Raw genomic sequence first — 10,719 nt, 5'->3', positions numbered from 1 at the left:
TAATAAAACTGATGCAATCGCAATCACCGAAATGTACCGGAAAATGCTGACAATTTCTTGTTTAAGAATCTAAACTACGCACTTAGTTAATCCATCTTCCATATCTCTAATGAACCCAATAATCATGATTGTCTTTTAGAACTTTACTTAGAACAACAGGACATCATTCCTATACAGTAATGAGAGGAATCATAAAGGAGCTACACTAGTTATATACCAACTGCAAACCTCACCGGCTAAGGGGCGCCATGACCTAGAAATTCAACAGAACTTCACTAAACACCAAACCTAATCTGACCTCACCTTACTTTCCCCAGCCAAGCCGATATGAGAGAAAGATGAATATTCTTAAGAACGCAAGTCTTGAGGGAAAATATAAGGGATTTAGTTTGATATCAGAACACATTTATTCTGTTATCTCTTACGTTTGGATGAGCCTGCATACATTTACGTAAATGTGCTATTAATAAAAAATTCTGTAAGCACTCACACTCAATTATTATCAATACCATTACTATTACTACTAGTAACGAAGTATTGATAAAAACCTAATATTATTATTAATACAATTCCTATTATCAAGATACATCCGAAATAATTATTAATAACGATTATTGCCTATCTGCGTGCATACAAGCTGGTGCCTGACCTTAGACGAGAGAGAGAGAGAGAGAGAGAGAGAGAGAGAGAGAGAGAGAGAGAGAGAGAGAGAGAGAGAGAGAGAGAGAGAGAGAAAGATCCAGCAGGTTTGTGAAATATTCTGGTAGTTTTGTGCCTTTGATGATACAATCATGAAATTTGGTACACAGTTATAGCATACCCTTGGGACACATTTTGGATATAGGGATATTCCAGATTGCCCCTAGGATAAAAATGGTGACCGTTTTACAAAATGGCTGCCACGAATAATTTAAACTCTGCCTACAAGGTCAGTGAAGTCATATGTGTTTGGTGCAAAAGACAATGTATTGAGTATAATATGATTATTATCAACTAGTATCCACATGCTTTAATATCTATTTCATACTTGACTAAAAATATGCATCTCGGTGGCCTAAGAGGGGCATAGATAACAGTTTACCATCGCAATAATGCATGGCTGGAATAGGAACTTTGAAACATAATCATGCATCTGAAATTCTGAATTACACCTGAATATTGTTCCTGGAAATAGAAATGGATAAAAAAAATCAAACTTGATGAAAGGAACTCAGAACCCATGAATATCTCCATTAATAATTACATACCAGTAGGTAGGAATGTAGCGACTAAATGCACAAATTTTCTAAATCGATATTGATGTACTCACTGTATTATTTTTTTATAATTGCATAAGAGAAATGTTGAAACTACAATGGTGTGTTTCTATTGATTTGGTTTTAATATGGTCCTGAATAGCGCGAAGAAATAATGTATGGTGGCCTATTGGGGACATCGAGTGCCAGTCACCCAAATTTCTATTGTGGATATAATTATGCATCTCCCCTGGGCTGGGGTTCCACATTTTAACTATTCTTTTCTTTTTTTCAGGTGATAACTCCACTGTAGTGTAGCAATAGACTAATCCCCCACTTGACTTGGTGTTGGTTCGAGACAATGACCAAGAATTTCAAACTATTGGACCCCCACCAGGGAGGGCCAAGTACGACTGTTGCATAAATTAACCAGACAGACTGGAACCTATGTGTGTTGTGTCAGATGGACACTACTGAACCTCTTCATTGTCCAGCTGATTCCAAACGAAGCACAGGAGGATCTGGATACCAGACTCTTGCAGACAGCCTTCTCAGGTTCAGTGAGATCGACTGCCTCTCAAAATCCCTCGACATGTCCCACTTGGACGATGGTGAGGGTATTGAGTCCACCATACAGCACCTCAGGGTTAAGTGGCATGATTCGAGCAGATTACAATACAACAAAACTCAATTGACTCGGGCAGAAAAGAGGAAAACAACCAGTTGCGATACCGAAGGCGTGACACCAAAGTTTTCCCATCAGAGTGTGGACCGCTCAGAGACACTACTTGAAACGTGTTTCTTTTGTGAAAGGCCAGCAGATAACGAGTCTCTGCGCAAGGCTTCTACCTTCAACTTGGACAGATGGGTCAGAAAATGTGCTCTGAAACTAGAATACAAGTCACTTATTGCTAAACTGAGTGCTGGTGATATGATGGCACAAGATGCCCTGTACCATATGAAGTGTCTGGTTTCCCTTTATAACAGAGCAAGGGACACAAAGAGAACTTTGGATGACCAGGCTGATATCAATCCTAGCATAGTTCTCAGAGAACTGGTGTCCCAAATCGATGATGCCCGCATGGACTCTCATGTGGCACTAGTATTCAAGCTGGCAGATCTAATATGATTGTACAGCTGAAACGATTATTGCCTATCTGTGTGCATAAAAGCTGGTGCCTGAGCTTAGACGAGAGAGAGAGAGAGAGAGAGAGAGATAGAGAGAGAGAGAGAGAGAGAGAGAGAGAGAGAGAGTGAGAGAGAGAGAGAGAGAGAGAGAGAGAGAGAGAGAGAGATCCAGCAGGTCTGTGAAATATCCTGGTAGTTTTGTGGCTTTGATGATACAATCATGAAATTTGGTACACAGTTATAGCAAACCCTTGGGAAACATTTTGGATATAGGGACATGGATACCAGACTCTTGCAGAAAGCCTTTTCAGGTTCAGTGAGATCGACTGCCTCTCAAAATCCCTCAACATGTCCCACTTGGACGATGGTGAGGGTATTGAGTCCACCTTACAGCACCTCAGGGTTAAGTGGCATGATTCGAGCAGATTACAATACAACAAAACTCAATTGACTCGGGCAAAGAAGAGGAAAACAACCAGTTGCGATACCGAAGGTGTGACACCAAAGTTTACCCATCAGAGTGTTGACCGCTCAGAGACACCACTTTAAACGTGTTTCTTTTGTGACAGGCCAGCAGATAAGGTGTCTCTGCGCAAGGCTTCTACCTTCAACTTGGACAGACGGGTCAGAAAATGTGCTCTGAAACTGGAAGACAAGTCACTTATTGCTAAACTGAGTCCTGAACAGCGCGAAGATATAATGTATGGTGGCCTACTGGGGACATCGAGTGCCAGTCACCCAAATCTCTATTGTGGATATAATTATGCATCTCCCCTGGGCTGGGGTTCCACATTTTAACTATTCTTTTCTGTTTTCAGGTGATAACTTGACTGTAGTGTAGCAATAGACTAATCCCCCACTTGACATGGTGTTGGTTCGAGACAATTACCAAGAATTTCAAACTATTGGACCCCCACCAGGGAGGGCCAAGTACAACTGTTGCATAAATTAACCAGACAGACTGGAACCTATGTGTGACGTGTCAGATGGAAACTACTGAACCTTTTCATTGTCCAGCTGATTCCAAACTAAGCACAGGAGGATCTTGATACCAGACTCTTGCAGACAGCCTTCTCAGGTTCAGTGAGATCGACTGCCTCTCATAATCACTCGACATGTCCCACTTGGACGATGGTGAGGGTATTGAGTCCACCTTACAGCACCTCAGGGTTAAGTGGCATGATTCGAGCAGATTACAATACAACAAAACTCAATTGACTCGGGCAAAGAAGAGGAAAACAACCAGTTGCTATACCGAAGGCGTGACACCAAAGTTTACCCATCAGAGTGCGGACCGCTCAGAGACACTACTTGAAACGTGTTTCTTTTGTGACAGGCCAGCAGATAACAAGTCTCTGCGCAAAGCTTCTACCTTCAGCTTGGACAGACGGGTCAGAAAATGTGCTCTGAAACTAGAAGACAAGTCACTTATTGCTAAACTGAGTGCTGGTGATATGATGGCACAAGATGCCCTGTACCATATGAAGTGTCTGGTTTCCCTTTATAACAGAGCAAGGGACACAAAGAGAACTTTGGATGACCAGGCTGATATCAATCCTAGCATAGTTCTCAGAGAACTGGTGTCCCAAATCGATGATGCCCGCATGGACTCTCATGTGGCACTAGTATTCAAGCTGGCAGATCTAATATGATTGTACAGCTGAAACGATTATTGCCTATCTGTGTGCATAAAAGCTGGTGCCTGAGCTTAGACGAGAGAGAGAGAGAGAGAGAGAGAGAGAGAGAGAGAGAGAGAGAGAGAGAGAGAGAGAGAGAGATCCAGCAGGTCTGTGAAATATCCTGGTAGTTTTGTGGCTTTGATGATACAATCATGAAATTTGGTACACAGTTATAGCAAATCCTTGGGAAACATTTTGGATATAGGGACATTCCATATTGACCCTAGGATAAAAATGGTGACCGTTTTACAAAATGGCTGCCACGAATAATTTAAACTCTGCCTATAAGGTCAGTGAAGTCATATGTGCTTGGTGCAAAAGACAATGTATTGAGTATAATATGATTATTATCAACTAGTATCCACATGCTTTAATATCTATTTCATACTTGACTAAAAATATGCATTTACGGTGGCCTAAGAGGGGCATAGATAACAGTTTACCATTGCAATAATGCATGGCTGGAATAGGAACTTTGAAACATAATCATGCATCTGAAATTCTGAATGACACCTGAATATTGTTCCTGGAAATAGAAATGGATAAAAAAATAAAACTTGATGAAAAGAACTTAGACCCCATGAATATCTCCATTAATAATTACATACCAGTAGCTAGGAATGTAGCGACTAAATGCACAAATTTTCTAAATCGATATTGATGTACTCACTGTATCATTTTTTTATAATTGCATAAGAGAAATGTTGAAACTACAATGGTGTGTTTCTATTGATTTGGTTTTAATATGGTCCTGAATAGCGCGAAGAAATAATGTATGGTGGCCTATTGGGGACATCGAGTGCCAGTCACCCAAATCTCTATTGTGGATATAATTATGCATCTCCCCTGGGCTGGGGTTCCACATTTTAACTATTCTTTTCTTTTTTCAGGTGATAACTCCACTGTAGTGTAGCAATAGACTAATCCCCCACTTGACTTGGTGTTGGTTCGAGACAATGGCCAAGAATTTCAAACTATTGGACCCCCACCAGGGAGGGCCAAGTACGACTGTTGCATACATTAACCAGACAGACTGGAACCTATGTGTGTTGTGTCAGATGGACACTACTGAACCTCTTCATTGTCCAGCTGATTCCAAACGAACCACAGGAGGATCTGGATACCAGACTCTTGCAGACAGCCTTCTCAGGTTCAGTGAGATCGACTGCCTCTCAAAATCATTCGACATGTCCCACTTGGACGATGGTGAGGGTATTGAGTCCACCTTACAGCACCTCAGGGCTAAGTGGCATGATTCGAGCAGATTACAATACAACAAAACCCAATTGACTCGGGCAAAGGAGAGGAAAACAACCATTTGCGATACCGAAGGCGTGACACCAAAGTTTACCCATCAGAGTGTGGACCGCTCAGAGACACTACTTGAAACGTGTTTCTTTTGTGACAGGCCAGCAGATAACAAGTATCTGCGCAAGGCTTCTACCTTCAACTTGGACAGACGGGTCAGAAAATGTGCTCTGAAACTAGAAGACAAGTCACTTATTGCTAAACTGAGTGCTGGTGATATGATGGCACAAGATGCCCTGTACCGTATGAAGTGTCTGGTTTCCCTCTATAACAGAGCAAGGGACACAAAGAGAACTTTGGATGACCAGGATGATATCAATCCTAGCATAGTTCTCAGAGAACTGGTGTCCCAAATCAATGATGCCCGCATAGACTCTCATGTGGCACTAGTATTCAAGCTGGCAGATCTAGTATGATTGTACAGCTGAAACGATTATTGCCTATCTGTGTGCATACAAGCTGGTGCCTGAACTTAGACGAGAGAGAGAGAGAGAGAGAGAGAGAGAGAGAGAGAGAGAGAGAGAGAGAGAGAGAGAGAGAGAGAGAGAGAGAGATCCAGCAGGTCTGTGAAATATTCTGGTAGTTTTGTGCCTTTGATGATACAATCATGAAATTTGGTACACAGTTATAGTATACCCATGGGAAACATTTTGGATATAGGGACATTCCAGATTGCCCCTAGGATGAAAATGGTGACCGTTTTACAAAATGGCTGCCACAAATAATTTAAACTCTACCTACAAGGTCAGTGAAGTCATATGTGATTGGTGCAAAAAACAATGTATTGAGTATAATATGATTATTATCAACTAGTATCCACATGCTTTAATATCTATTTCATACTTGACTAAAAATATGCACCTACGGTGGCCTAAGAGAGGAATAGATAACAGTTTACCATCGCAATAATGCATGGCTGGAATAGGAACTTTGAAACATAATCATGCATCTGAAATTCTGAATTACACCTGAATATTGTTCCTGGAAATAGAAATGGATAAAAAAATCAAACTTGATGAAAGGAACTTAGACCCCATGAATATCTCCATTGATAATTACATACCAGTAGGTAGGAATGTAGCGACTAAATGCACAAATTTGCTAAATCGATATTGATGTACTCACTGTATTATTTTTTAATAATTGCATAAGAGAAATGTTGAAACTACAATGGTGTGTTCCTATTGATTTGGTTTTAATATGGTCCTGAACAGCGCGAAGAAATAATGTATGGTGGCCTATTGGGGACATCGAGTGCCAGTCACCCAAATCTCTATTGTGGATATAATTATGCATCTCCCCTGGGCTGGGGTTCCACATTTTAACTATTCTTTTCTGTTTTCAGGTGATAACTCCACTGTAGTGTAGCAATAGACTAATCCCCCACTTGACTTGGTGTTGGTTCGAGACAATGACCAAGAATTTCAAACTACTGGACCCCCACCAGGGAGGGCCAAGTACGACTGTTGCATAAATTAACCAGACAGACTGGAACCTATGTGTGTTGTGTCAGATGGACACTACTGAACCTCTTCATTGTCCAGCTGATTCCAAACGAACCACAGGAGGATCTTGATAGCAGAGTCTTGCAGACAGCCTTCTCAGGTTCAGTGAGATCAACTGCCTCTCAAAATCACTCGACATGTCCCACTTGGACGATGGTGAGTGTATTGAGTCCACCTTACAGCACCTCAGGGTTAAGTGGCATGATTCGAGCAGATTACAAAACAACAAAACTCAATTGACTCGGGCAAAGAAGAGGAAAACAACCAGTTGCGATACCGAAGGCGTGACACCAAAGTTTACCCATCAGAGTGCGGACCGCTCAGAGACACTACTTGAAACGTGTTTCTTTTGTGACAGGCCAGCAGATAACGAGTCTCTGTGCAAAGCTTCTACCTTCAACTTGGACAGACGGGTCAGAAAATGTGCTCTGAAACTAGAAGACAAGTCACTTATTGCTAAACTGAGTGCTGGTGATATGATGGCACAAGATGCCCTGTACCATATGAAGTGTCTGGTTTCCCTCTATAACAGAGCAAGGGACACAAAGAGAACTTTTAATGACCAGGATGATATCAATCCTAGCATAGTTCTCAGAGAACTGGTGTCCCAAATCGATGATGCCCGCATAGACTCTCAATTGGCACTAGTATTCAAGCTGGCAGATCTAATATGATTGTACAGCTGAAACGATTATTGCCTATCTGTGTGCATACAAGCTGGTGCCTGAATTTAGACGAGAGAGAGAGAGAGAGAGAGAGAGAGAGAGAGAGAGAGAGAGAGAGAGAGAGAGAGAGAGAGAGAGAGAGAGAGAGAGGAGAGAGAGAGAGAGAGATCCAGCAGGTCTGTGAAATATTCTTGTAGTTTTGTGCCTTTGATGATACAATCATGAAATTTGGTACACAGTTATAGCATACCCTTGGGACACATTTTGGATATAGGGACATTCCAGATTGCCCCTAGGATAAAAAATGGTGACCGTTTTACAAAATGGCTGCCACGAATAATTTAAACTCTGCCTACAAGGTCAGTGAAGTCATATGTGTTTGGTGCAAAAGACAATGTATTGAGTATAATATGATTATTATCAACTAGTATCCACATGCTTTAACCCTGGATAGGTACGGTGGGTCGTTTGCGACCCCGAGCGTCAAAAAAAAACAGGTTTTTCTCACGTGACTCACCCCTGTGACTGAATTTGTGGGTGATCGACCTGCAGGAGGTGTCTCCCCTACACGCTCTAGTAGTGTCCAGATGTGCATTGCTGTAGCTGTACTCCTTCCCCGATTTCTGAGACGCATCGGGGTCGTTCGCGTCCGAGTTTACCCTTCTGAGGTAGTTTGCATAATTATCAAAGTTATTACGTATTATGAAATTGTCGTAGAATGGTGCAACTTGTATAGGTTATCAGTTGTGGAAAGTCTTGGTGGATTGTTTGGCTACCATGTGCATGTTTTTTTTTTTAGTTAAAATGTCGTTCATCACCACGAGGACCATTTTACCGCGAGGGCCCCTTAATCATTTTTTTTCATTTTTTTTGCCAAGTCATTTTTCCGTAAGATATTGCCAAATAGTGTCGTAAAACTTTTGCTTGTTTAGTGTTGGAAAGTGTGTCTAGATGATCTGGCTACCCATGCATGACTTTGTTTTTGTCAGATACGACGTAGTTATTGGTATATTGGGTATTTAACTGCGGTTACCAATTTCTGTTTTTTTTTCAATATTTGTAAAAATTACTACGTAGTAAGGAATTGCCGTATATTATTCATTTTTTTTTCATGTTTATGTGTTAGAAAGTGTGCCTTGATGGTTGGGCTAACACGTGCATGTCTTTTTTTTTATCTGAGATGTCGTATATTAGAATGTCGGGCATTTTACCGCGAGTGTCCCTTTTTAATTTTTTTTAATTTTTTTGCCAAGTCATTTTTTCCGTAAGATATTGCGAAATAGTGTCGTAAAACTTTTGCTTTTTTAATGTTGGAAAGTGTGTCTAGATGATCTGGCTACCCATGCGTGATTTTGTTTTTGTCAGATACGACGTAGTTATTGGTATATTGGGTATTTAACTGCGGTTGCCAATTTCTGTTTTTTTTTTCAATATTTGTAAAAATTTACTACGTAGTAAGGAATTGCCGTATATTATTGATTTTTTTTTCATGTTTATGTGTTAGAAAGTGTGCCTTGATGGTTGGGCTAACACGTGCATGTCTTTTTTTTTTATCTGAGATGCCGTATATTAGAATGTTGGGCATTTTTCCGCGAGTGCCCCTTTTTATTTGTTTTGCATTTTTTTGCTTAGTCATGTTACCGTAAGGAATTGGCAAGTAGTGTCGCAAAACTTATATTTTTATAGTGTTGGAAAGTGTTTCTAGATGATCTGGCTACCCATGCCTGATTTTTTTTTTAGCCAGATATGGCGTATATATAAGTATGTGTTCGATTTTCCTGTGATTGCCATTTTTTCGTTTTTTCCCATTTCTTTCAAAATTACTACGTACTAAGGAACTATCACAGAGTAATATTTCATTTATATGTTTATTTGTCGGAAAATATGCCTTGATGGTTTGCCTAGCACGTGGCTGAAATTTTTTTTTTCTGAAATGCCGTATATTAGAATGGCCATTTTTCCACGAGTGCCCCTTTTTATTTGTTTTGCATTTTTTTGCTTAGTCATGTTACCGTAAGGAATTGGCAAGTAGTGTCGCAAAACTTATATTTTTATAGTGTTGGAAAGTGTTTCTAGATGATCTGGCTACCCATGCCTATCTTTTTTTTAGCCAGATATGGCGTATATATAGGTATGTGTTCGATTTTCCGGTGATTGCCATTTTATCGTTTTTTCCCAATTCTTTCAAAATTACTACGTACTAAGGAACTATCACAGAGTAATGATTCCTCTAGATGTTTATTTGTCGGAAAATTTTGTTAACTTTTTTTTTGATTGAATATCATCAAATTTTTTTAGCTAAAATATTGTTTTACATTTTTTTTTTTCGATTTTATTTCCCTTCTAAAAAATTTTTTTGGGTCAGAATTTTAATTTTATAAACGTAAAATAATCGACAATTATCCAGCAACCCACCATACAATTTTTATGCATATCCAATATTAATTAGATTAGTAAATAACACCTTGAAATTGACATACCCTTCCTACATTTCAAGTGGCAGATTAGGGAGTCTGAGTCAGTGTGGTTGGCGGCCATTTTGTGGACATATCCGAAGCGTAAGCTGCCCTATCTATATATATTCTTGTTCCCTATAGAATTTGTGATATTTTGGTATATTTTTACCTGCATAAATATCATATTATATATTAAATATATGTATTTTTTTACGAAATTTCCAAGTACTCAAAAAATTACCTTTAGATATGGCCCCTGATATAAATGTAATTTACAAAATAATGAAGATTTTTTTACATATTTCTATTTTAGGATAACATATGTTTATTCCCTAAAAAATTAGCCACTTCCTATTTCATTTGGGTACCCAAAAAAATTCATGAAATTTGTACAATTTTTTTTGGCCAAAAAAAGTTACCCTTTTTTTCTCATTTCAGATCTTCACCTCCATGGGTCTGACTTCATCCAAAATACATCAAGATGTGTCCTAAACATTCAAGAATCAATTCCTAAAAGGATTTGTGTATATATGTATAAACTTTTTTTTTATGAATTTTTATGTCAGGTCTTTTTTTTTTCTACTTAATTTTTTAAAATATTTATAATAAATAGTTTTTCTGCAGATGAGTAGTATTTATCTTTACAGTTGTTTTAAGCATTCATTGAAGTTTTTTTTGGCAAAAGAAAAAAGGAGGTTACTGCAAAAACTGATTTTTCAAGAATTTTTTTTGGCGTCGGGGTC

At 39.3% G+C, this 10,719-nt stretch overlaps 1 protein-coding gene across 1 annotated transcript in view; it reads right to left on the bottom strand.

Moving 5' to 3' along the window:
- Positions 1–10,719, bottom strand: part of LOC137645276 (A-type potassium channel modulatory protein DPP6-like) — a 631,048-nt gene that overhangs the window by 208,383 nt on the left and 411,946 nt on the right. The window lies entirely within an intron of this gene.

The sequence above is a fragment of the Palaemon carinicauda genome, chromosome 8 (assembly GCF_036898095.1).
Source record: "Palaemon carinicauda isolate YSFRI2023 chromosome 8, ASM3689809v2, whole genome shotgun sequence".
Lineage (NCBI taxonomy): Eukaryota > Metazoa > Arthropoda > Malacostraca > Decapoda > Palaemonidae > Palaemon > Palaemon carinicauda.
This window is presented reverse-complemented; position numbering and strand designations above follow the sequence as displayed.